Source organism: Panthera uncia, chromosome D2 (assembly GCF_023721935.1).
Source record: "Panthera uncia isolate 11264 chromosome D2, Puncia_PCG_1.0, whole genome shotgun sequence".
In the NCBI taxonomy this organism is placed as follows: Eukaryota; Metazoa; Chordata; class Mammalia; order Carnivora; family Felidae; genus Panthera; species Panthera uncia.
This window is the reverse complement of record NC_064818.1, coordinates 78,124,669-78,150,575: the sequence shown is the minus strand read 5'-3', so window position 1 is coordinate 78,150,575 and position 25,907 is coordinate 78,124,669. Positions and strand designations below refer to the sequence as shown.

General features: G+C 52.2%; 1 protein-coding gene across 3 annotated transcripts in view; it reads left to right on the top strand.

The window, feature by feature from the left end:
- Nucleotides 1–25,907, top strand: part of CTBP2 (C-terminal binding protein 2) — a 159,719-nt gene that overhangs the window by 38,714 nt on the left and 95,098 nt on the right. For 2 of the 3 annotated variants that reach the window (XM_049646612.1, XM_049646611.1), the window contains exon 3: nt 11,505–11,606. The exons of the other annotated variant lie outside the window; for it this stretch is intronic. The gene's annotated coding sequence lies outside the window, so the exon portion shown is untranslated. The remainder of the gene's footprint in view (nt 1–11,504; nt 11,607–25,907) is intronic. 3 annotated transcript variants of the gene reach the window in all.

The window sequence follows — 25,907 nt, the reverse complement described above, 5'->3', positions numbered from 1 at the left end:
CCTCCTCCCCCACCCCTCCTGCTTTGATGTCAGGAGGAACGGGGCCCCGCCAGCCTCCCCTCCCCTCTGCCGGCCCCACATCTCCGTGACCCTCTGCCGGGTGATGTGTGGTGGGCTGTGCCACTCTGGCCCGGCTGGTTTGGGGAACCCACCAGAAGAGCGGCCTTCTCCTCGGGGGTTTGACTGTCTGTGTCGTGTGGTTTTGCGTCGCGCCATTTGGCTGCGGTGTGTGAAGAAACGAAACTTGGGACCCTGCCTCTTTGGATGTCTCGTTCAGTAGCGGTCCTGCAGCCACAGCAGCACGTGGGGCTCAGGCCTGATGCGCGAAGGAGGCAGAAAGGCAAGTGGCAGCACGGCCTCTCCAGGAGCGAGCACTGGCACCTGGGTGGCTCTGGCCGGCTTTCGCGGCCACCGTCAAGTGACGGGTCCTGGGAATCTGACTTCGGGGCGACCCGTTCGAGCCGTCGTTCCTTCGGGAAGCACACTGCACGGGTATGTGTGTGTCACACACCCGTCTTTCGAGGGGGGACGGCACTTAGGAGTCCCTGCCCCCGCCGCCGTCCGTGCTGAAAGGGTGTCTCTACTTCTGAAATCGATAACGCGGCTGAGTGGTTAGGTTGGCGTGGAAGTTAGTTCAGGCGCCCCGGTGTTATTTACCTGACCTGTATGAATCGATAGGTAATAATCCCACGCTCTTCGGGGGCTCCTCTGTTCCCTCTCCTAGATAAGACCGTCGGTGCTTGGGATGGGGGTCACGCAGCCGGGGGCAGGGGGCACGGGCTGGTCTGGCGTTCGGCTTTTCTCTCCTTGTCCTGGATTCTTCTGGGTAAGAGGGTCTGACGTCTGTATCCGGGATCGTGCACCTGGGTGGTCTGAGCCGGGGTCGGCTGTGCAGAGGCCGTCGGGCCGCTCGGGGACAGCTGGCACCGCCGAGTAGTTGTGACGGCGTGCCGGGGTCGGGGAGGGGAAAGCAGAGCCAAGGTAAGTTTTGCCTTCGTCTCCGAGAGGCTGGGTGATCTGGGTCCTCGGTTTCCCTCCGAGCACGTCTCCTCTGGCTCTGTGACTTATTTCTTCTTAAAAAATAAAAGCCTGTGGCCACCAGAGGAAATACGTAAACTAATGCTCAGTGAGACCTTTGGGTGCCTCCCTCATTCGTGTTTGTGTTTGCAGAGGTTCCCCGTGTGCTGTTCTCTGTAACGTGCCCAGCCTTGTAAATTCTTTAAAAAGGAAAGTCGTTCCTGTGTTGCAGGTACCACAGCTGCTTCATTTTATACTCAAGGCTTCCCTGAACCTTGAGGTTGGGGTTTGAATACATTTCGTTTGAAATAAGACAGAAAACGAATTTCCCTTCAGGCTTTCCCCCCCCCCCCCCGCCCCGCCCCCCTTTCTAGGACTCTGGATTCTTGGATGTACCTAGTCATGTCAGGAAAGACGGCATTTGTTAGACGAGCGTGCTGTTTGAGTGCGGACGGTGGTCCCTGCACCGAGCCCTGAGCACCTTAGTACCTGTGCTCTCACCTGAGTCCCACACATCCTGGGCTCACCGCAGGAAGGCATTCTGAGGCCCAGTAACTTTCCCAGGACCACACACAGTCCCCTTCCAAGGCCCTTAAGCGTCGGTTGGGCTCTGAGTCCTGCGAGACAAAAATCGGACCACGTCCCTGCTGGCACGGAGCTGACCGGCTAAATCAGTCACAAAACAGGCCCAGCGCCAGTTGCCTTCTCCAGAGTACGAAGGGGTAGGGGTGAGGACACGGTGTGGGAGAGACCAGGAGTCTGAGGGGCTGTGAACCGTCCACACGGGTTTCCCCCCAGCATCCCTGCCCCGCTCGGTCTCCCGCGTCGAGCCTGCTGGTCCGTAGTGTTGACGTCGAGAGCTGATGAGGTCTTTCTGTAAGCAGTTTCCTAGGGGCTGAGGACTCCACTCTCTAGCTGGCCAGTGCTTCTCTGTACTCCTTCTCCTGCAGTCTGATCTGTAGCCAAGAACTTGGCGGAGCCTGCTGAGAAGTCTGCCCTGCTCTCCCCACTAGCGCTGCGGCTCGCTGTTAGTCTCTAGCGGCTCAGGGATGCGTGGCGGACAAGCTCCCCACCGGGGCCCGGGGATCTGCACTGTGTGTGGGTGCCTCCGCTCCCCTCCCCGGATCCTCCCCAGTTGCTCGGCCCCTGGAATTCAGGCTTTGCATCGGCGTCCCCAAGAGGGACACGCTGTTACAGGTTGAACTTGCCTGAGGAGTAGGGCAGATACCTTACTTCAAAACCCACGTAGGTGGTTGCAGCCACGACGTGGGGACCCCCGTTCTGCGTTCCTAGCTTCAGCACCCCCCCCCCCATTCCTGACCTAAGACCCCACAGCCTCTTCACTGCACATTTTCCGGACTGTAGGAAATCTGCTCTTTATAGGAAATGGAGAGTAAAGTCTGAAGACAATTAAATGGTTTTTGTGATCTGAAAGACTTACATTTAAACCATCACCTTTAATCTTCGCATAGAGAAATAGCACTTTGGGTGTATTTTCTGTACATTAAGTATCTACAAAAAAACGAAAATAACCATCTAAAGAATACCTGAAAGTTCACTTAAGATTGGATTATTCTAGGGGCGCCTAGACTGGGTTGCTCAGTCAGTTAAGCATCTGACTCTTGATTTCTGGCTCAGGGCATGATCTCCCGGTTCGTGGGTTCGAGCCCCGTGTCAGGCTCTCCACTGAGTATGCGGGGCCTGCCTGCTTGGGATTCTGTCTCTCTCCTCTCTCTCTTTGTGCACGGTCGTTCTCTGTCTATAAATAAACAACTTCAGAGACTTTGGTGGGGGGGGGGGGGAAGGATAAGATCATTCTACGTATTTTATATTTCTTTTCCCACTAACCTAGAAGTATTTCTTCTATGTTAAATATTTTTTAAGTTTTTAAAACTCTATAATCCAGGCACCTAATGCATGATGTGTAGGTGCAGCTTGCATAGGTGCCCATCTGCTGTGTATCAGGAGAGACTGTCATCCAGCTATTGGGGTGGGGGGCGTATCTTAGATGACTTCCTGTCTTTATGGAGATGCTCTCCTCTGACCAGTCCCTAGGGGTAGAAAGGGGTGGAGGCAGAAACCTAACTTTTGGGGAGAGGATCTCTCGTACTGTCTCCGCAGCTCGCCAGGGTAGTTTGTGGTTTGCCTCTGTGACCCTTCCGTGTCCTGCTCTCTCTCAGTGGATCTTATTTTAAAGGCTGTCGGGGCGCCTGGGTGGCTCAGTCGGTTGAGCGTCCGACTTCGGCTCAGGTCATGATCTCGCGGTCTGTGAGTTCGAGCCCCGCGTCGGGCTCTGTGCTGGCAGCTCAGAGCCTGGAGCCTGTTTCCAATCCTGTGTCTCCCTCTCTGTCTGCCCCTCCCCCAGTCTCACTTTGTCTCACTCTGTCTCTCAAAAATAACTATAAAATTTTTTTTTTTTTTTTATTTTAAAGGCTGTCGTGCACCAGGAGCCGCCTCTGCTTCCTGCCCGCCCCCTCTGTCACATGGTGGGGGGGGGGGGGTGGGGGCCCCCCCCCCCGGTGGGAAAGGAGCTTACATAACCACCTCTTCCTCTTTGGAGCCCACCCCTCTACCAGGGAGAAAACCCAGGCAGGCCTGCTTCCCAGATGCCCTGCCGGGTTAGCGGTTCTGCCAGCTGGGCTTTGACCCCAGGGAGCGCATGTCTCCTTGCACTCCCGGCAGGTTCCAGAGCCTCTTACACAGGGGTGTGTGCCTCGGCCCGTAGCTTCCCTGTTCAGTCGCTATTCGGAACCGTGCAAAGCCACCTACACGCGCCCCGGATGGGTGTTGTGGGTTTCTCCCTGTCCCTCCATTGCTGGAGACTGGGGTCTGGTACACTGAGCAGAGGCCTCCCTGGCAAGGATTCCTCCTCCCCCTGTGGTCTTTTCAGAGTTAACAAGGCAGCTTCCTGGCTTGTGTGACTTTTCGTACAGGCTTCTACGAGCTGAGGGGTCAGACCGCTCAGGCCCAGCTGCCTTCACTCCCCTGGCCAGCTGGGCAGTTGGGGTGTGGGAACGCAGCTTGAATTCGCCCAATGACGTCACTGTGTGTGTGGGTTGCTGCTTATGGATCTACTCCCCCACACCCCCCACCCCGAAACCTTGGCCTGCACCAGGCCTGGTCAGCAGCACCCATTTTTACAGTCGTTTCCAAGCATTCCCCCCTCCCCCCGATCTGCCACTTAGGACGGAGCCCTTCCCCGGCACGTTGAAGCCCAGTTCATGCTCCAAGGCTGAACTGCTCCTGGTCACCTACTTCTGTCTCAAATCTGCGGGCTCCATAGGCTCCGGCAGTAAAAAACCTGAAAACGGAGCAGAGAAAGGGACAAATTAATTGACTACATCTGAGACAACACGGAGAAAATATCCTATTTTGTTTTCCTTAAAAAAAATGGCAGCGTTCCAAGACTTTCCTACAGTTTTCCACTGGCTGCCCTTAGATTTAAAGACAAGAGTTCCAGAATCTTGGCTGTTGGGCCTTTACTTTCTGAAAACTTAAAACCAGCTGAACGTATTTAATATTACAAAATTTCCATAAACATTCTCCACAAAGACTGTGTATGTGAAGTTTTTGCCTGGCGGGCATTTTTCTTACTGAAGCTGAAACTCTGGGGCATCAGGGGATTATAATGAAGTGTTGATTTGACCTTAAGTGTTTCGATGCCAACGTGGGCTGTATAGGGACCTGGAAAGAATTAGCTTTCAGGGTTGTTTTTTTTTTTTTTTTTCCCCCCCTTCCTTTTTTTCCCCCCCTGAATAAAGGCTAATTGTTTCCAGGCTAATTAATATGGTTTATTTATTATTAGGCAATAGTAAGTGGAATTGAATCCTGGGGAAGAATAACCTGGCCACGCTGAGGTGATGGCAACTCAGATCACACCGTGTTAATTCGGTCTTGTCCGACGTGCAGGGAACAGTTTGCTCTTCGGCGGACGTTGTCCTTTCCTTGCCTTTTCCCATGTAACTGCTAAACCAGAATTCTGCCCTGCCTCGCGCCGGATGGGCTGGGCCTTTCTGGGGTGAGTTAACGATCGAAGGCTGGGCAGGCGCATAAACACGCATGCGGAGGGGTGGGGGCGCTATCCTGGGCTCCCCTGGCTTCGTGGGCTGCAGTGGCGGCCTTGACATCCTGGTTACAGGGCAGATCCCGCTGTGACCCAGCACGCTCAGAGGCGGGAGACTGCAGACTGCAGCCCCCCACTGGACACATAGGGCGCCCGGTGCCACCCAGTCTGCTGGGAAGGCCCCGATGCCATCTCCTTAGTCTTGTTGGTGGCTTTTGCCCCACACATCCTCAAAGTGACCCTGGCGGGCGAGGGCCGACCGGAGGTGGAAGGTTAGGGAGAGACCAGCACAGGTGGCCAGGGTGTGAACCAGGGTCTGGTAAGTAGGACTGGGGGTGGAGACAGGAAACCAGGCACTCTTCCCCCGTCCTGTTGTGGGTGTGTGTCCGTCCGCCTGGCCGGAAGGACATGTTATACGGGCAGGCCAGTTTTACGAGGAGGGCACTTGGTTTTTCTGTGGACGTCTAGGTTCCATGTCTGCCTGAGGCTTTTCCCTGTCTGTCACCCTTGACCTTGACACGGTTAAGAGGATCCTCAGTGGATGTGTGGGAAAGCCCCTGGAGTCCCCTTTCAGTGCCCTCACGTCCCGATTGTGGCCCGGTCACTAAGGCTTACTGTCCTCTCAGACTGCAGCCCCAAAACAGTGGTGGGGCTAGGTCTGCTGCAGGAGGGGAGAAGAGATTGAAACCGGTCTTGCGTGGACCCACGGACCTTCAGGTCCCCTCTGGGGATAACCATCCAAGGCCCTTGAGAGGTGGGGTGAGCCTTCTCTGGAGCTATGGCTTGAGTTTTGTTTGTGTGGGTCCCTCTTGCAGCAGCCCAGTGGGCCCATCACTCCTGCGGGGCGGGCCGTCCTGCCCTGAGGCCCAGATGGACAGCTGGACGCCACGAGGGTGGGGCCTTGCAGCTGTGGGACGTGGGCAGTTCGTGGAGTGCCGACCTGTCCTGTTTGCGAGGCTCAGTTGTAAATGTCCTAGCAGCGGGCGCCCTGTTGACCAGTCAGGGGCATCTGTGCCAAGAGAGCATTTAGGAGAGAGAAGGCTGAGGTTCTGGATGGTTCTTCAGCCAGTCTTTTTGTTTATTTTCTGAACACAGCCTTGCCACACGACTCTCACTCAGCTAGGCGATGGGCTGGATGGGAGGCATGTTGGTCTCAGTGACCCAGTTGGGAGTTCAGGTTTTATTTATTTTGAGAGAGAGATCGAAGGGCAGAGAGAGACCATCCCAAGCAGGCTCCACGCTGTCAGCGCAGAGCCCAACACGGGGCTCGAACTCCCGAACCGTGAGATCATGACCTGAGCTGAAGTCAAGGTCGGACACTTAACCGCCTGGGCCTCCCAGGTGCCCCGAGGTGGGTTTGGTTTTTAGAAGGTGCTAATGATGACAATCTGGTCCTGAAGTCTTGTGCCAGGTTGGATGATGACTAGCCTTTTCTGAGTACTTGTGTGCGGGCCCCGGGCCGGGTTTCCAGATCTCTTCGAAAGGGCCCTCTCGCCTGTGAAGCAGGTGCAGTCTCCGTCTTGGGGCAGAGTCCCAGGTCCTCTTCACCCATGGAGCCTGGGAGTCGTGTGTGTGTGTGTGTGTGTGTGTGTGTGTGTGTGTGTGTGTGTGTGTCCGTCCGTCCAGCTAGCACTCCGTGCCCTTCTCAGTGGTCCTCTATTGGGTAATTTCATGACTGCCTGAGGTATGATTATTGCAGACGACTCTTGGGTTTTCTAAGTAGTAGATGTTGATGGGGTCCCCTGGATCCGAGATGAGGCTGTGGATGCCAGGAGCAGGTTCCAGATGAGGCTGGTGCTCTCGGGGCACCTGGGCCGCCTGCTCTGTCCACATCTGCCGCTTTGAGAGTCTTTGCCCTTGTAATAAATCAGCCCAAGCTGAGCTGCCCTTCAGCTCCCTGGCCGCCTGGAGACGATGAGTAAGAGGGGCCCCACTGGAGAGCAGCAGGTAGAGCCGTCCCCACCACCTATGGCAGGACAGTGGGACAGGCATTTTAAAGCCTAGATGACCCGAACGTGAGTAGCCGGAGCACAGAGAATCCAGGTGGGGTTCGGGCCAGGCCTCCGGTGATACCAAGAGCTGACCGTCAGAACCTTAGATGCTAGAAGCAGCATTAGAAGTAATTCTCACGGAGCAGGTGCAAGTCAGTGGGTGTTTCGTCCCAGAAATGATGCCTGGCAGCAGGTGGGATGGTGGGGAGAGCCCAGGCTGAGCGCCCGGGTACCCTCGCCTCACTGCAGCTTGGATGGTAGAGGGCCTCTGGTGCCCTGCAGGGCACAGGAAGCTGTAAGGAAAGACGGCTGGAGTTCAGGCGAGAGCAGGACGGATCCTCCCCGAATGATCCAGAAGGTGCCATCAGGCCTTCTTAGAGCTTGCCTCCGGCTCTTCACAGATTGTCCAAGGTGCTCGTCTCATTCCATTTCAGAAAAGTAGTCTCACTAACTAGACTGAACTATGCCTGACTTCAGGTAAGAAACTAAAAATCCAGGAGGAGAGGGATCCTTCTGGGCAATGTGCCCTGAATTGTCTGTTTCCTGTACATAGAACGCCCCGGGACACGGCCCGGCTGAGACTCCTCCAGGCTCGGGATGCTGCCGTTCTCCCCGGTCTTGTTACCCTCGGATGTGGGCGGAACACGTTTGCCAAGTGATGTTAAATAGGCTCGCCCAGGTTGGTGGTGCAAGCCCAAAATGGGAGCCCTTCTCCCTGGCCGGACGCGGGAGCTGACTGGTGTTCGTCCGCCGCGGCCGAGTCACCTGGTGGACTAGCCCCCACTTGGGCTTCTGAGGTTGCTCGTGGAGGAGTCGTGGTGGTTTTAATCAGCCAAGTCCTTTCTGTGCCTTGTTGTGTACTCCTGGAAGTTCTTACAAAAATCCCGGTGGGTGGGGCGCCCGGGGGGCTCAGTCGGTTAAGCGTCTTGTGATCTCGCGGTTTGTGGGTTCGAGCCCCGCGCCCCGCTCCGTGCTGACAGCTCGGAGCCTGGAGCCTGCTTCGGGTTCTGTGTCTCCCTCTCTCTCTGCCCCTCCCCTGCGCTCACTCATGCTGTCTCAAAAATAAATAAACATTTAAAAAGAAATCCTGGCGGGTCTGCAGGGTACTTTCTCTTGCACATTATGCTATGGTAACAAGGGTTTGTAGCTCCAGTTTTTTTTAAAAGTACTTCTTTCCACCTTCAAGTAAGAGTGCGCGCTGACTTTAAAGATTTTGACAGTCTTCCAAGCCTTTTAACTTTCTTAATCTGCTGAATAAGCGGTCCTGGTTGGCCTGGGCAGTCTGCAGGCACTCCCAAATTTGTCACCTCCTCTGTGAAGCCTTCCAGACAGGCAGAGTTGTCTGCTCCTTGTTTCATTAATTTTACTATGAAGTGTCTTCAAAGTAAGAATCTGTACCCACCAGTAAGATTAGGTAACTGTTAACGTGTTAGTGTATTTCTCTTCAGAACTTTGTTTAAAAACAAGAAGTAACTGTATAGACAGTGCTCAATTTCACTTCACCAATAACGTTTCCTTCCCTCCCTGCTTTCCGAAAGGGACCTTTTCCAGGGCACCTGGGTGGCTCAGTCATTTAAGCATCTGACTCCGGCTCAGGTCATGATCTCACGGTTCGTGGGTTTGAGCCCCGCATCGGGCTCTGTGCTGACCGCTTGGAGCCTGGAACCTGCTTCCGATTCTGTGTCTCCCTCTCTCTCTGCCCCTCCCCCACTCACGTTCTGTCTGTCTCTCAAAAATAAACATTAAAAAATTAAACAAAGGGACCATTTTCTGTTATACAGCTGGTCCGTGAACAACATAGGGTTAGGGGCATTGGACCCCGTCCCCACCCCCCATGCTGTCGAAAATCTGCATAGAAGTTTTGACTCTCCCCAAACTTAACTACCAATAACCTATGATTGGCTAGAAGGCGTAAATAACAATATAAACAGTCCATTGACACACGTAGTCTGTTATATAGGCTGTATTGTTAAAATCATAAGTGAAAATACACTGCTAGGACCGTATTCTGTTTTCTTGAAAAAATCCGCATGTTACGTTGACCCGCACAGTTCGCACTGATGTCGTTCAAGGGTCAGCTGTAGATACAATTTCCTTATAGTTTTGGAAATGCCTTGTTTACACATCTATGTGTCTGTAAACGTTTGAGGATCTGTGGTTGTGCAAAGCGTTGGAAATGGAACGAAAGGGGAAGCCAGCGACCTACAAGGACAAACAATACTAGACCAAGGGTGTAAGTTCTGTTCTGCAGTTAGTTACAAATGTGATTTTCTGCTGTGTTCCAGACCTAGTGAGATCCAGAGAGGAATCAAATGTAATCAAGGCATTTAATATTCAGGAGACTCAGAGGGGTGCTTGGGTGGCTCAGTCAGTGAGGCTTGATGTCATCTCAGGTCATGATCTCATGGTTCATGAGGTCAAGCCCCATGTCAGGCTCTGAGCTGAGTGTGGAGCCTGCTTGGGATTCTCTGTCTCCCCCTCCCTCCCTTCCCCCCCCCTCCCCCCCCCCCCCCCCCCGCCCCTTCATCGTTACAGAAGGCGTTACAGAAGACCTAGGAGATGGGTTTTGAAGGGTGAACAGGAGTTTGCTAGGCAAGCCTCCTGAAAATCAAGATGGTTCCTCAATAGGGTAAATGCTTAGTTACTAAACACGAAACTTACTTGTGTCTTGGGTGTTCGCCACCACTGAATAGCCTGGCGCTCTCTGTCCCCTCCCTGTCACCCCTCCTTGGGTTGGAAAGTTTGTGGCCTAAGGTGGTGTGGAGGCACAGCTGGGAGTGAATTATTTCTTGACCTCACATGTGATAACCGTGACTGTAGAGGCCACCCTTTTTCTGAATACTCCGGCAGGGCCATGCCTGCCCTTGGCCTCCGTTCTAGTTGGCGGTGTGGGAGCCGGCTGGTGCCCGCGCACTCAGATGCCCTGATTCGTTACGTTGACGGGAGAACACACAAGTATGGGGTCCTTTTGAGGGGGGAGTGGACGGACCTGGGAGGTGCAGTGGTTCCTGTCTCTGACTTGCTGCATAATTAGGCAGGTTACGTCCCAGAATTGGATCCCAAGAGATGACCCCATTGTTTTAAAGGAGGAGACCGTGGATAAAGAAACTCCAGCTTCCTAAGATTCAAATGATTTGAAAAGTAGAGTGCGGTGGGAAGCTTGGTTTCTGTCATTTCATGCACTTCTCGAAATATTAATCAACCATTTGAGTCCTGGTTGATTAGAAGCTGGGCCCCGGAAGGAATGGTCAGGTTTGACCGAGACAGTTCGCTTCCGGGATGCATACCTCCGCTTTCTCACGGGACGTGAGAAAAGACTGCCTTGAAACGTGGACGGTCGGGGGGGCGCCTGGGTGGCGCAGTCGGTTGAGCGTCCGACTTCAGCCAGGTCACGATCTCGCGGTCCGTGAGTTCGAGCCCCGCGTCGGGCTCTGGGCTGATGGCCCGGAGCCTGGAGCCTGTTTCCGATTCTGTGTCTCCCTCTCTCTCTGCCCCTCCCCCGTTCATGCTCTGTCTCTCTCTGCCCAAAAAAAAAATAAAAAACGTAAAAAAAAAAAATAAAAAAAAAAAAAAAAAAAGAAACGTGGACGGTCCGGTTTGCATAACACCTGCAGTGTTGCAATCCTGTCTGTCCTTCGTGGGAAAGCCACCGAAGAGACACCTGGGCCCGCTTGCCCGGGTGCCTTTGCCTTTTCAGTCAGCCAGAGGAGTCCCTTCCCACCTGCCCCTCTCACAACTCGGTGCGAAAAGGAAGCAGTTCAGATAATGTGATGGCCCCATAGATCTCCTCTTAGTTCCTTGTATAGTAAAATAAATGTGAGTGCTGTTTAAGGCATCACCTCATTTCATATTGCATTTGCCAAGAAAGTGCAATTTTATTGAACATTAGGATTGAATTCTTAACTGAGTAATCAATTTCAGCAGTAAGTTAAAATGCCTTCTATTAATGGTCAACTGCAACCGTTAATCAGAGTTACCGTGGATTAACAGTTGTCAGCATTTATGCTAATAGCACGTATAAACCATGGGCTTATGAATTGCATTTTATACTTCCATATTTCTCAAACAGTTGGTCATACTTTTTGCTTGAAGGTATTGATTGTTTTGTCCCTTTGCTTGCTACTTGAAGATGTAAAGGGATGTAAATGATATTTTCATGGTGATGACACAATATCACCTTCTGGTCTTGGGCGCTTGGCTTTGTGTCAGAATAGATGGAAAGGGTTCATTTGTTCTGGTGCTCTGCTGTTTAATTTGATCTGGTGTGTGACTAAAGCAAGACAAATAGTATTTTTAATGAAACCATTTAATAACCTCTGGTAGCTTAGATCGAAGGCACGGGGAAAATGCAATTAAGCAATGGCTAGATGTAAACAACAACAGAAAAAAAATCACTCCTTCGGTTCCACTGACCCAATTCATTGTGCTTTCAGAGTTTCGTCGCCTTAAATGGTTTTGAGCCAATGAAGCTGGATTCCCTTAAAAAGACGGACGGCCCATCGTGCGAACGGTAGTTTGTGGACAGATTTATATTGGTGAGTTATTGTAAAATATCTCCAGGTAAAAGTTCAGGTTTTCTAAGACCCCTCTGGAATGCGTTTTCAATTAGTTGATGACTATGGATCGCCAGCAGGCTCTGGATGTTTCACTGGGATGTCTAATAGCAGGATCATATTGATTGTCTTTCAATTAATTGCATCTGGTATTTTCATTTATCAGAAGCAAAATACATGTAATTAACTCTGAGGCAATAGAGTTCAATGTAAAGTGATTGTTGCTGCTGCTGCTGCTACAGAGATAAGTCAACGGAAATTATACTACTAGGAAACTCAAGGCAGAATGGAAGTCGTGTTACGACTTCTCGACGTATTAATTGCAAAGAATAAAAATGAATTAGGGAAATCGTCTCATGCTGTCCCAGGAGGCTTGAGTAAAAAGGTAGATAGACGTCTAGAGAAAAGAAAGCAGCTTGCTGATGAAGGCACATCTCTAATGAGCTTAGATTCTTAGAGTTACCAACCTCGAGGATGTCTCGAACACCTAATGATTTTTTTCTGGTGGACTTGATTGGGGATGTGGGTGTGCGCAGAGGAGAGCATTCAATTTTGCCTGCACTCATTTGGACTGTGGCTGAGAAAAGTATCGATTGATGTCTTTCAGTCCTTACCCATGGCGAGGTTTGGAGGTCTAGAGTCTAGTTGCCACACGCCGTTAGCCATTTTTCACAAAACCTGCATCTTACTCAAAGTCTCAAAATGGCAACTCCTCAGAAGTGATTGATTTTTATCCTGCTGGAAAAAAAAAATGTTTTCTCCTCGAGCTAACAGCGTCGTTTAAAAGCAAGAAAAAGTGTGAGAGCAGATCTTCTGCGTGTCCTGTCACACCTCTGGGCACGTTCCCCAAAGTGTTGGATCACACAGAGCCTCCGGTTCGGGAAAGGGCAGGTTCCGCCCTGCAGGCTTGGGCCCCGCTTTCTTCGGAGCCGGGGCCAGTGAGAGGCTTGTGGTGAAGTCGCCTGAACCCAGCAGGCCGCGTGGGTTGTGGCCCGGGGAAGGGTCTCACTGAGTGTCCCCGTGAGGTGGCAGGATCAGGTGGAGATCCTGATGTAACCACCTGGGCCTGCCAGGCCCCCCCTGCCAGCACTAGCCTCTTCCAGGCATTTGGAGGTTTTATTCGTGCATCAGTAACGGGGCAATGATGGTCCCCCACCTGCCCTGCCTTCTAAGATGAAACTTGATCAAGAAACCCAGAAACCTCTCCCAGGCGTGACCCAGAGGGCTGGCCCGACCACAGGCCACAGCAGAGTGTGCAGACAGAGGAGACCCCCTATTCTTGGAGTAGTTCTAAGAATCTTAGTCCTTGGGAGGACGAGAGACTAGAAATGTTGAGCATTCGTGGGGGGGGGGGGGCAATGGTGTATTTATTAGTAGGTTATGATGGCCCCTCTCAACCAAACACATTGAGCGTTGCCTATCAAGGCCAACATTTCTTTCTCTTCTGGCTTTCTCCCACTCTTCTAAAAGAAACCTTTAGCTTAAGACCCTGTGTGCTGGAGTCTAATCCAGGATTCTCAGGCAGAGATACCGTTGTTACAGAATCTTTGTGGGCCTGGGGTTGGTGGGGTGTCGGTTTCCGTGCTGGGTGTTGAGGCCAAAGAGGTTTTCAGCGGCGTCACCACTGTGACGGCGATGGAAATTCATTGGACTCCCACGGGCGTCCAGTTCTGCGGCCAACTATTTTATAGACCTTGGAGAGTTGGAAAACTATGTCCTCTAAAGATAAGCCTATGGGAATTCATAGTATAGGGATGAAATGGACTTTTTATGTATCTGTATATAGATCTATAGATATGTAGACATCGATATGTAGATAAAGTGTATATATAGAGAGAGAAGATAGAGATATATATAGACAGCAGACATGGTTGAGTAACCACATTTTCATTTGGCTCAACCTGATCATTGAACCACCGCGGGCTGCTGTTTATCGGTGGTCTCGATCCAGAGAGCTGAACGTTAACGTTGCATAAATGCATCTGTACCGGAATGAAATTGCAACACGGTCCCTATAACAAAGTTTTCCCAAGAACTGAGCATGCTCAGATGCTGGCCGGATAGGCCGGTTCCCCCTGCCGTGTTTGGGGCCTACTTTTGGGTGACCCCTCAGAGGAGCTTGAGATGTGCGGTACCGCGTGGGAGCTGACCGTAGTCAGAACATCGTTACTGTGCCAGGAGGGTGCCTCTCTGCCTCCAGTTGGCCCGGAGTCCCCAGCACTGGGCATCCCGCCATGGGGCTTTACCTTTGCCCCGACCACCCTCACAGATACAGAGGGGACCCCTACACGTCCTTAGAAGCGTGTGTTCGCTTCTGGACCTCTTCTCTGTGGCTCGTCACTGTGACCAGTAAGTTGTACCTCACTTTTTGGTGGCTGCCCATTCAGCCCCACCTGCGGTAGATGCACAGCGACAGAAGAGGGACGTCTTGCATTACGGCCCGAAGAGGGACCACGTGTTGATTTCACCCCGGTAACTCACCTGCTGAGGTCTCTGGTCTACACAGATCTTGTTTAATGTGGGCAGAGGAGAAGGAAGTAGATGAAAAGCACAAAACTCAGGAAAACCAGAGCCTCCAAGTGGCAAACCCGTGAGGCTCTGGAACCGTTTATACGTCATTTTTGACCTCTTCGTGTTTTTGAGTATGTCCCCATTTAAAAGCATTCTATGCCTGTTATTCTAGACTTCGTTAATTTGGTTTGTGGCCTCGTAAAAATAAACTGCAAATGACACATTTAAGTTTTCTCCCCGCAAAGAGGCTCATTTTCTCATTACGAATGAATAACGACATGTGACGTTTCCATCTTGCACTTCTGTTGTAGGTTTTTTGCTCTTCCTTCTGTATGTTGTTACTGGTTACAATGAAAACCCAGCATGCCTTTTGCTGGTTTGCTGATTCCCCACCCCCCCTCCCCCACCGCAACCAGAGTTGCATTCTCCATCGGTGGGTCATTGTTGTCTTTGCACCGTTTTGTTATTGAACGTCAGTGTTTACGTCAGCACCCAGGTACCTTGTAATTGCCACAAAAGTGGCAGTGGGGGGAATAAAAGCACTTTTTGTTACATGCCTACACATAAGTGCAAATGCAAATCAAAGCTCTTCGCCTTCATTCTGTACAGCGATGGGGGGCGGGTAGCAGTGGCTGTGGTTTGGCAAAGACACGGCAGCGTATCTAGCTGCTTGCGCACAGAGAGCTTGTGCATGGTGTTATTTTGACGGATCGGATAATGATGTGAATGCTGGACCTACTTCGCGTGCGTGCGCGCACACACACACACACACGCACACATCACCGACGGCCGCAAGCTGAGATCCCAGGGCGCTGGCGATGTTTGTGCCTGGTGGGTGTGGAGGGCCTCACCCGGTCTGCTGTGGGCACCAGGCTGTGCTGGCCATCTGCAGTGCGGCTTTAGTGGACCAGCAGGGCTCTGTGAAGCCCTCTGCCTGGTTGTTAGAGCCTCTGCCCTGTTTCTGCCGAGATGGATTTCGTTCCCAAAAAGCAGAAGGGAAAGTATTGCCCTACTCCAGGAACGAATAGCTTACACCGTGGGGTCCGCTGGTCCTGGCACCATGGCCCCCCAGGGTCCTCCGGAGCTCTTGGCCTGCACTAGGGACGAGCCATCCTGCTCCAGATGTTCGGCCAGAGGCGAGGCTGCCAACATCGGAAACCACAAACCAGAGAAAGATACGCAGGGCCTTCTATCTGTGGGGGAACTCTCTAGATGAGAAACAGCCAGGAGGCTGAGCTGGGGGCCGGGGGGGGGGGGGGGGGGGCAGGGATGCTCCTGGAGCTTCAGCCATCTCTGCGGAAATGGGAGGAGGGCCCCAGCTGGGCTCTGGGTTCTTCAGCCTTGTTGGGATTTTATTCCTGAGCCACACGTCCAAGTTCACATGGTAGCCGTTCTCTGGGAGGGGGTTGATTCAGCCCTTGTTCTTTCCTCCTGAGAGCCTCAAAACCCTAGCACGGCTCCTGGGCAGAACCACAGAGGTCACCCGTGCAGCCCCCTGGTTTCTGTTCTTGGGAGTTTATCCCTGTCCACGCTGCACGGGTCCAGCCTCCAGCTCCCGGTGGGTGGATTTTCTGCTGTCCCTGCTGCTGCCCGTCCCCCACTCCCCAAGACCGCTGGTTCTAATCCCAGCCAGTTAACCAGCCGGGGAGGTGCGGAACCAGTCTTAATTTTCACTCTGTCGTCCGTCTGTCCGGAATAAGCACGCCCGCCTGTATTTCCTGGGGTTCCCAGCCGGGGTGGGTCTCTGCCTACTTGTGCTTCTGCTGGAGGGCCCAGCTTGGGAGGGGGTGGCTGCCCGTGGCCCTCTCCCCTGATGGGGCAGGAGCTGTGACATTATGGAGCACGCCGTCCCTGTGTTCCTCTGGGAGACGTGGACATGCGGGCCACCTCCCTTTTCAGGATCCCCATTTTATCAGTGAGGAACTTGATGGTCCGATCTCTGTGCCAGCACATGGGGCCTGTGAGAGAGTAGAGCTGGAGACACCGACCAGGGAGCCCCAGACTCCGGTTTCCCCTCACCCCCGGCAGAAACCCTGCAGTGTCGTGACTTGCTTTACTGGCATCGCGGGACCCCTTGGTGGCTAGTGATGCCTCCTGGGGCCCGTGGCTGTTCTCAAGTGTAGGATGAGTCTGTCCCTACCCCAAGCACTTGGGTACGTGTGAAGGGGGGAGCGTGGGCCACTGCTTGTCCCCGCGGGTGCGGCTGTGGTGCAGGACTCATGCACAGAGAAAGCCCCTTTCCTTCCTCTGGTCTCCCCAGTGGACAGCGGAACAGCACCCCAAGTTCCCGGCAACCAGAGGTGATTGTCAGCTGACCGAGGCTTGACACGTGGGTGTTAGAAGTGTTCGAAGGAGAGCAGGGAGGAGGAGGAGGTGACCTGCCAGGGTGAGGGCCCCGCTGGTTGAAGGATACGATATTTTAAGTTTACGGCAAGTTTCGTAATGGGGATTGTGGATGTGGTTGTGTGAGTGGGTGGGGAAGTGAACTTTCTCGTACCAAAAACATTAGGATCCTGGGGCGCCTGGGTGGCTCAGTCTGGTTAAGCGTCCGACTTTGGCTCAGGTCATGATCTCACAGGCGTGAGTTCGAGCCCCGTGTCAGGCTCCGTGCTGACAGTTGGGAGCCTGGAGCCTGTGTCTCCCTCTCTCTCTCTGCTCCTCCCCTGCTTGTGCACTCTCTTTCTAAAAACCAAACAAACATTAAAAAGCAAAAAAAAGGGGCTCCTGGGTGGCTCAGTCGGTTAAGTGTCCGACTTCAGCTCAGGTCACGATCTCGCCGTGAGTTCGAGCCCCGCGTCTGGCTCTGGGCTGATGGCTCAGAGCCCGGAGCCTGCTTCCGATTCTGTGTCTCCCCCTCTCTCTGCCCCTGCCCCGTTCATGCTCTGTCTCTCTCTGCCTCAAAAATAAATAAACATTAAAAAATAAAAAGCAAAAAAAAAAAAACCCATTGGGATCCCTAATCGGCCAGTCCAAGAGTGATTAACAGGAGAGGAAAAGGTTATTTTGCGTGTTTTTTTTGGTGTGTGTGTTTGTGTCACCACTGTGACCACTACCTCGAGAATGCGTTAGACCGTGAACTTTTTTTTTTTTTTTTTAACCTGGTGTGACTTTTAAGTAGTTTCTGTTGCGCGCCCCCCCTCTCCCCCCCCCCCCATCAAGGTTTTCATGGAGGGACGGACGCCGTATCTCTGGGTTCAAGCGTAACCTGGCATCACTTTATCAATTTTGCCACAGCTCCCTGTGCCACAGATGCTATAATATGTCACACGCGGGTCAGGAAGTAGCCCGTGTGACCCCTGAAAGAGCTCCGGATTTTCAGAGCATTTCGTCATCCGGTTTCGGCGCCCTGATTTAAGCGTTTTCTGAAACGAGGCTTTGGGCAATGGTTGTGAGTCCGGTCGTCCCCGGAGTTAGTGGTGTCCCCGGGCCTGTTGTCTCTGGCTCCTGTCTAACTCCCAGCAGGACACTCCTGCTTGCTTGATTGATCGACTCCTTTATTTTTGGCAAACTGGGTACCTCCCACCTGGCCCCATGCTGTTCGAAATCCAGTCTTCTCTGCTGAGTACATTTGCAATTAATGCTTTCTACGTAGCAATTAAGATAATTCCCCTAGACTTGTATATATAGACTTAAGGATATATAGGAGGTTTGAAGGGAAAATGCGGTGTAGTTCATTGGTTTTTTTTTTTTTTTGGGGGGGGGTACGTGGGTGATACATGAGAGCGTGGGCCACGAGTGGACTCCTGTGCCCGGGGGAAAAAATGGAGCATTTTCCTGTACTTAATCCTAAGCAGCAGTCTGAACGATGACATTTATACATATTTCATAATGTGGTTTCTTCAGGCACGGGGAGCAAACAAATCAGTTTCTCAGCAGTATACTATTTAAAAGACCCAGCAACAGCCTGTGGGGTAAGTTGGAGATGCTGTTAAAATTAATTATATATGGCAAAAAAGATAGAACATTAGGGAAAAAAGTTAGTGTGTGGAGATTAAAAAAAACACGAACCGCGGACGAGGGGCAGTTCCGAGCATCCGGTTCCAGAGTTTCATTTCCATTCCTTCGTGATTGGGCACTGACAACAGTGACTCCCCACAGAGGACCCCGTTCCCCAAGTCCCCATCTTTCCCCAGGCGGGCAGGATCGGGTGTCCCCGAGAGCTTCTCATCGGATCCGTTCGGAGGGGGCCTTGATTTGTCAGACTGTGTTGTGCCGTCTTTTCATAAAGGAGACGGGGCAGAAAATGAGTCTCGGTGGTAAAGCTATCTGATACCTGTGCCTTGTAACCCAACACCTTTGCTGTGGTCGCCTTCCCTCCTTCCGGTTCAGCTATACATTGTTTAACTCGAAGGAAACCTTTGTTGGCCTGGACAGGGTGTAACCTACAACTCCTTGAAAAATTCAGCCGGATCGGGGCAGCGGGGCGATCGCCCTCCATCGGTTTCCATCGGGGGCGGGGCGGACTGGTGCTTTTGCTCATGGGCACCAGAGCCTCGGACCCAGCCTCCCCCCTCTGGGGCAGCATGGGATGTGGGCTTAGCGGTGTGTGGGTTTGCTGGAATGCCCCTTGGCCCCTCCGGCGGTGGCCGTCTCTGCAGACTGAACACCTATGTCTCCTCCCACAGGTTGGCAGTACTGAAGGCGCCCTGTGGGACGCGGTCTGGGGGGGGGGGGGGGGGGGGGGGGGGGGGGGGGGGGCGCTCTGTGTCCTGGGAGGTCCAGGCTCAAGCTGCCCTTGGCCTCAGCCGCATCTCTTAATCAATGTGATCATCTAGGGAGATTGGCTGGAGTCCTCGCATGGGTTGCTTGAGCGGAGGAGGTGGCCTGTGACCTGCCCTGAGCCCTTACGGATTTTAGCAGGGATTTTAGTCTCTGATGGTGCCGAGCCTTCTGACTCTTATCAGGGTGAAATGACACAATAAGGGTTAAGGAACAGGGCTCTGGGGGCACCTGGGTGGCTCAGTCAGTTGAGCGTCCGACTTCGGCTCAGGTCATGATCTCACGGTTCGTGGGTTCGAGCCCCGCGTCGGGCTCTGTGCTGACAGCTCGGAGCCTGGAGCCTGCTTCGGATTCTGTCTTCGTCTCTCTCTGCCCTCCCCGGGCATGCACGTGTGCTCTCTTTCCCGCTCTCTCCCTCTCTCTCAAAAAATAAACATTAAAAAAATTAAAGAGCAGTGCTCTGTTGACATGGAACCTTCCAGAGTGATAACTGTAAGCTCCCGAGGAAGAAGCCACGGCCCCCTTCGTTTTCTGTACACGGTCCGCATGTTATGGACTACAATAAATGGTCCGCAGACGACTTATTGAATGACTGGATCCCAGGCTGCAGTGGGGCCAGGGAGGTGTGGACTGGGCTCCTGCTGGAACCATCCCAGCATCTGTCTGGAAGGGCAGGGTTGATTCTGCATTAGCTGGGGAGTGGATTCTGCAGACAGAAGGCAAACCAGCATGACCTATTACCTGTCGGGGAAGGGGGGGGTGGGGGGACGGTATATGCGTTCCCGAAATAATAAAGCCATGTTCCCGAGCTTTCCGAGGCAGGAAGGCAAAGGCATGCCCCCGCCTCCCCTGTGTACAAGTTGGGTGGGGAGTTAGAATTCTCCGTGGCTTGCCGGTCCTCCGGGGTGCCGTGCTTGCGGGAGCCTTGCGGGTGAGGGGGCTTGGGGTTCAGCCGCCGGCACCACATCTGGGCAGGGATCATGAGGACAGAAAGAAGGTCCGACTGGCTCCCAGAGCCGCGTGGCTCCTTCAGGTCCCTTGGGACTGAAGGACAGATGGCCTGTGTATTAAATTCCTTCGTGAACCCCGGGCCTGAACTCAAGGGCAAGCTTGTGTCTGGACCTCCCAGGCCTGCCTGGCCTGCCTTTGGAGGTTTGGAAGCCTGTTCCCCCAGCATGTGGAGCTCACAGCCCCGGTCCCGCATTTGTTGCGAACCTTACCTTTTGAGAGTCCTGGCGTTTTCATAATTCAGTCGAAACTCGCTGCTGCTTCCTAATTACAGCAGAAGATGACCTCTAAACCGCGACATGGGGTTGCAACTTCCTCTAGGAAGGAGGATTCGTATTGATTTGTACTCTGATCTCCCACGGGCTTAAGTGGCAGCACCACAGAGGCCTGTTTAGGGCCGGAAAGCCTTCTGCCCGTGTGTTTAAACAGAGCAGATTGATGCAGCGTTAGACTTGGCCGGGAAGCAGCCCAGCTCTGTAGCCTGGAACTGCATCCTCGCAGCCCCGCCCCCCGGCAGCCCGATGGCTTTGGCGCATTTTCCGCGTGTTTGCACAGGGCAGGTGAAGGAAGGGTCCAGTTGCAGCGGCAAAGACTTGGCTGTGGCCCTGGTGATCGGTGGGAGGGAAGGGTCCTGATGGCGGAGCCAGGAGATCCTTGCAGTGCCACCGGCCCCCTCTCTGATGCCACTGACCTTGGACAAACCGGAGCCTCCTGTGCTTCGTGCCTCAGACTCCCCCTCTGTCAGATGGGCTTAATCTCCATTTGGGCGTTCAGTGAAATCCTCATTGGGGTACCCGGTCCCCGGCAAGGGCTTCGCACTGGTGACTGCTGTTATCCTCCTCATCAGCAGCGGCAGTAAATGAGATAGCCATGCCCTTGGCTGGGGGGGCGGGGCGGTGGGTTAGCCCTGGTGACCTGCCCACGGCTGGAGGGCACGCCGTACAGGAGGCACCTGCAGTGTAGCTTACGCGAACGTTTTGATGAAAGGTGGCTAGAATTCTAGACTTCCTTGCTCATTACGGTTGTGTTGTGTTTTCCTCCCGGAACTTTGGGAGTGGGGCACTCACTCCCCCCGCCCCGTCCCTCACTGTGATGCTCGCAGTGACGTTTCTTCATCAAGAGATGAAGGGTTTAGGGTTCCCCGGAGGCTTTCTCACATACTGCACATTGGATCTGAGCCACAGGGAGGGGGGAGGCGTTGGGAGTCCAGGTTCTGTGCCCAGATGTGACAGGCCTCCTGGTACCCGTTTGGCAGCGTGGTCTTGCACTGGGAACGGGTCGTCACTCTCCTGTCCGTGGCCCGGGTGTCTGCAGTTTGGCTGAATGTGAAGTGTGGCCCAACATGAAGCGTGAGGCCAGCAGCGAGGGGTCCGCCGTGGAGAGGTCCAGCACCTGGAGCGATGCCGGGAGAGGCCGGTTAGCACGGCCACTTGCCAGGAAAGTCTGTTCGATTCAGGTCACCAGGTTTGGACTCCTGCGTTTTATGGCAAAGTCTGAAAATGCAGATTTGTAGCAACCAATGTTAATGAATTCAGACTGTTTGAATTTCACACTGAATAATGGCTGGAATTGTGAGAGCCAGGGGCTTATGAGATCCTTGGATCGTTGTAATCTTTTCTCAAGATTCAATTGATAGCATGATGTAATATCACATTACTTTTATTAACAGTCCCGGTCATAAAAGAAACACACCTATTAGGATAGGAGAATTGAGTAAAAATAGTGGTAATAACAAGACAATTTGGAATATGTAATATATTCAGTAAATTTCAAAATGTCGCATCTCATTTGAAATGCAATGTTGTGCCCGTGGATATTGAACGCAATACCTCTGTACCCTAGGGCATCCTCTTTTCTACATTAAAAAAATATTCTGTTTCAATGCAGATTTTGATTTGCAATCTAGGAAGAAAATTCCGGGAGTACGGGGAGAAGGACAACTCTGCATCTATTAAATCAATTTTGGTCTTATGCTATTCTTGCTCTCTCTGCACCCCTTTCTCCCCGACCCTCCTCTCCCCCAAAAGGTAGATTCTAAACACACGAGTAAGGACGGTGCACAAAAGTTTTCAGAGGATAATGGTGTTGTCACACCTTTGTCTGTCTTAGAATTCTCTGCCACCTGCACCCTCCAAAAGCCAAGCTCAAGAAACACAAAGGTCCCCAGATTTCTTCACAGGGGCAGAAGCCTGAGAGTTTCTCCCTTTATCCCGAGGTAATTGTCACAGGAGGGAATGAACACGTATCCTAGGAGTCTGTTCATACGAACCCACACTGGTGGCGTTGAAGCAGTCTTAATTTCAGAATTTATTGCAGCTACTTCTGCGTTTGTGTGTGCGTGCGTCTTTATTTCCGTCGCTTTTCCACATACGTTCCGAGGACCCTTAACCTGGAAAACCAGTGGAACAGCCCCGTTGCTGGATGCAAATGTCGGGAAGATGTTAGGGTTTCCCTTCTCAGCACAGAAGTGACTTTGTTTGATGTCGAGCTTCGGTTACCAGAGAAATGGATTTATAGCTTTTGACATTCTACTCTTAGAATTAATTAGGTGGCTAATCATTATAAATACCATTTTCTTTTCCTGTTGTCTCCATTTAATAGAGCATCTTCTGTTCTCCACACTTGTCAGTTTCAAACCGAGTGTTGTGTTTGGGCTTTTATGCTCTGCCAAGGGAAAATGAAAGTAAATTCTTTATAATATGCTAATTGATCTATTTGGGAATTTTTAGATATAGACAACATCTGTGCTTGCCAGTAACACAGTTAATAGCTTCCGTTCCTCAACGTATGGAGAAGGTCTTCACGGTCTGTATGTGACCTTGCTGAGACATACTGTGTCATCCCCAGGGCTTGGCGGTGTGGAATGGGGGAGGGGGGGGGGTCTTTTCCAGGTGCCTTGGACCTAGGCCTGAGTCCATGTAGAATCCTATTTTGAGGGTGTCTCTGGCCAGAGTGCACTGGGATTGGTTCTGGGAAGAATCCAAGATGGCTGGCCCTGGTCTTGGGCCCCTGTAAACCCACCTCCTAGACCAGACTGGCTGGAGTGACAGGTTCAGGGCAAATCACCTTGGGCCTAGGTTGTGCTCAGAACCTTCTGTCCTCACAGGTGATGGTATCTTTCCTGGTAGCAGGTGTACTCTTGCCCCACCCCCCTCCTCCCCCAGGAAGTGGTTTATACAAACCTGTTGGTAGTTTGCGGAGCCAGGAAGGGTCATCCTTCCCTGCTGGAGAGAGGAGAGAGGAGGTGCAGCTGTCTGTGCTGTTGGCAGGAGAGGCTTCCGGTTGAGTTGGGAGAGGGAGGTTTCTTCAGTGAGCCTAAGTGATGGGGCTTTTGGCCTGTGTCACCGGCTTTCCCTCGCCACGGAAAGCAGAGTTGAAGGCGACTTTTTTATTTGGAGGGCCAGAGTGGCCGGGCACTAACGACCACTGAAAAGGAAGCCCTGTGAGCTGAGTGTTCTGAGCAAGCCCATTGCTCTCAAGCAGGTGCCCCCCACCTGGTCCCATGTACCTGGCTGGTCCTGCGAGGGCTGGAGGGGGTGGGGGGTGGATATCCTCATTTATTCTTAGGATTTTAATGGATAATAGAGGTTAATTGACTCTTCCTGGGACTTGATGGGAGCAGATGTGGGATTTGAACCCGGGTCCAGGATTGATCTGCACACCTGGCATGCTCTGATCCATCACTGTCTCTCTCCGCAGACGGTTCAGACACACAGGGTGTGAAAAGGTTTGATATTGGAAGTGCCTGAGCAGCTGTTAATTTGATAGCTGATCTATAATCTCTATACACCCCCAGGTTTGCTTACAAACAAACCATCTCAATGAAGGGGCGTCCCGCTGGGATAGATGCCCCCCTTCCCCATCACGTGAGCTTGTTGCATTTCACCCGGGGGGGGGGGAGGCGCGGGGGGTGTTGGCGCTCCGTTCCCCACAGACTGAGCCCAGCTAGGGGGGTTGGCCCCAGACCCAGGCAAGCCCTTTGGACTTGGCAGTAGCCGGGCAGGGCAGCGCAGACCCCATAGTGTCTGTCTGTCTGTCTGCTCAGCAGAAGCAGACCCCCAGCTGGCTCACTGGCACCAGGAAGGAGCAGCTGGGGGTGGGGCCAAGTTGGGAGGATGAAGGGAGGCTCCTCTAGCCTCCTCTCCTGCCCACTCGCCCCCCCCCACCCCCCTGCCGAGTTAAGCACAAAGATTTCAACTCAGTGATGTGTTAAGGGCCAGCCACATCTACTCAGTGCTGTGTACCCTCCTGTCACCACTAATTCTCAACCACCGGTGACGGTGTGTCGAAGTGTCCTTACCAGCGCAGGTGAGGATCAGGCTCTGTGTGCACGTCTGACCTATTTCATCTCTGGCTGAACTTGAACAGGTGCACATACATCTACACACAGGTACACGTGGAGGTATGCACCCCACTTGTGGCATGTGTGCCCCCGGGGTGGGGGGCGGGGGGGGCACCCTCAGCTGGACCGGCTCAGTGATTTCTTGGGCCCCCGTCCTCATGGGTGCCTGCCCTCACGGCCTCTCGGGATTGGCCTCTTCTCAGCCTCCGTGGGCGGGAGCTGAGGTCTTAGACAAACAGCCATCCATCTTCACGGTTGGCTGAAATGTTTATAGAAACAGAGCCGGGGGATCGTTCCGTGGTGCTGCTGCCTTCTCCTTTCCCCCAGGTTGATGAGTGGGGGCAGTTTCATTTGAGACTAGTACATTTTGTAATTGGATTTAAAAGAGGGAATCGCGTGGCCCTGGATTCCACGTTACCTTGACCACAGTGGCAGTGGGGGACGCTCTCATCAAGTATGGATCAGATTATTTTATGCCAACATTAATATTGGGAGCACACACATAATCTAGAGTCAGCAGGTTCACACACTACTATCTCATTAAATTTTCAGGCAAAAGCCGCAAAAATTAATTGGAGGCGTGTAATAGTTTAGAATGTGAGCCGGCTTATGGTAATATAAATTATATGAAGAGAAGACAGTTTTATATACTGAGAGAGAGAAAACTGGTTTACTTTAATGAGAAGAGGCAGAAATGTAGAGCTATTTTTTCATTACAGATGCACTCTAAAGTGTTTGGACTTAGTTGATGAATAGAGTTAATTCGCTGCTACAGTTCCTATAATTCATGTTGCACAGTTTAATGACTTCTAGATAAAAACAGGATTGAAATGTTAATTTCTCTGAAGAAATTGGGGCACTCTTGTATATCAGGCTTTTCCCCCCTATTAAACCACTAGTTAATTTCACTAAACAAGTCTCTCGGAGATATTTCATGCTACATAGACTTTTGTATTTCTTACCTGCCTTAGCTTCCTTTCTCTTTTTAAACCTAAATGTATAGGATTGTCTTACATGAGAGGAATTACCAGACAGAACTGTGTCTGATAACTTGACCCTAGTATAGGGTCTCTCCACATTTAGCTCCGTAAACAACCCCATACCTTGATCTAATGGCTTCATCTGGCGGCTAATAACTTTCTTTCTTTGCTTTTTATTTGGTTTATGGGTTTGAGTGTGTGGGCCTGTTGTCCCTGCTGTTCGAGCTGGGAAGTAGGCAGTATTGATCAGTCACCGTTGCGTTCCCGAGGAATTTTTATTGTCACACAGGAATCACACAGGAATTTTTATTGTCATCACTCTGTTATTTTGCATTTTTGTTTTCGTTTCTACTTTTCATAACGCTGGCCTCCCCTGCCGTAGAGGAGGTTCACACCTGGGTTCACTGTTTCTTTCTCCTTAACCTGTCAGAAAATGAGCAGGAAATATCAAACTGTTGTAACAAAAAGTTAATAGTGCTGGTGCGTAATTAAGGAATATTCAGATGTTCTTATTGATTCCCAGATTTGTTACGATAACCATGTTGTGGGGGTTTTGTTTGTTTGTGTTTATAGTAGGGACAAAGAGCAAAGTCACAAGTGTTTCAGGGGGTGGAAAGAAGTGATCCCCACCTCCTTTCTCGGTTCTCCTGCTTCACCTCTGGATGTGGTGTTCATAGGGCTTCCAGGAAAAGACTCCCAAGAGGGTCGGGGACGTGAAAACCT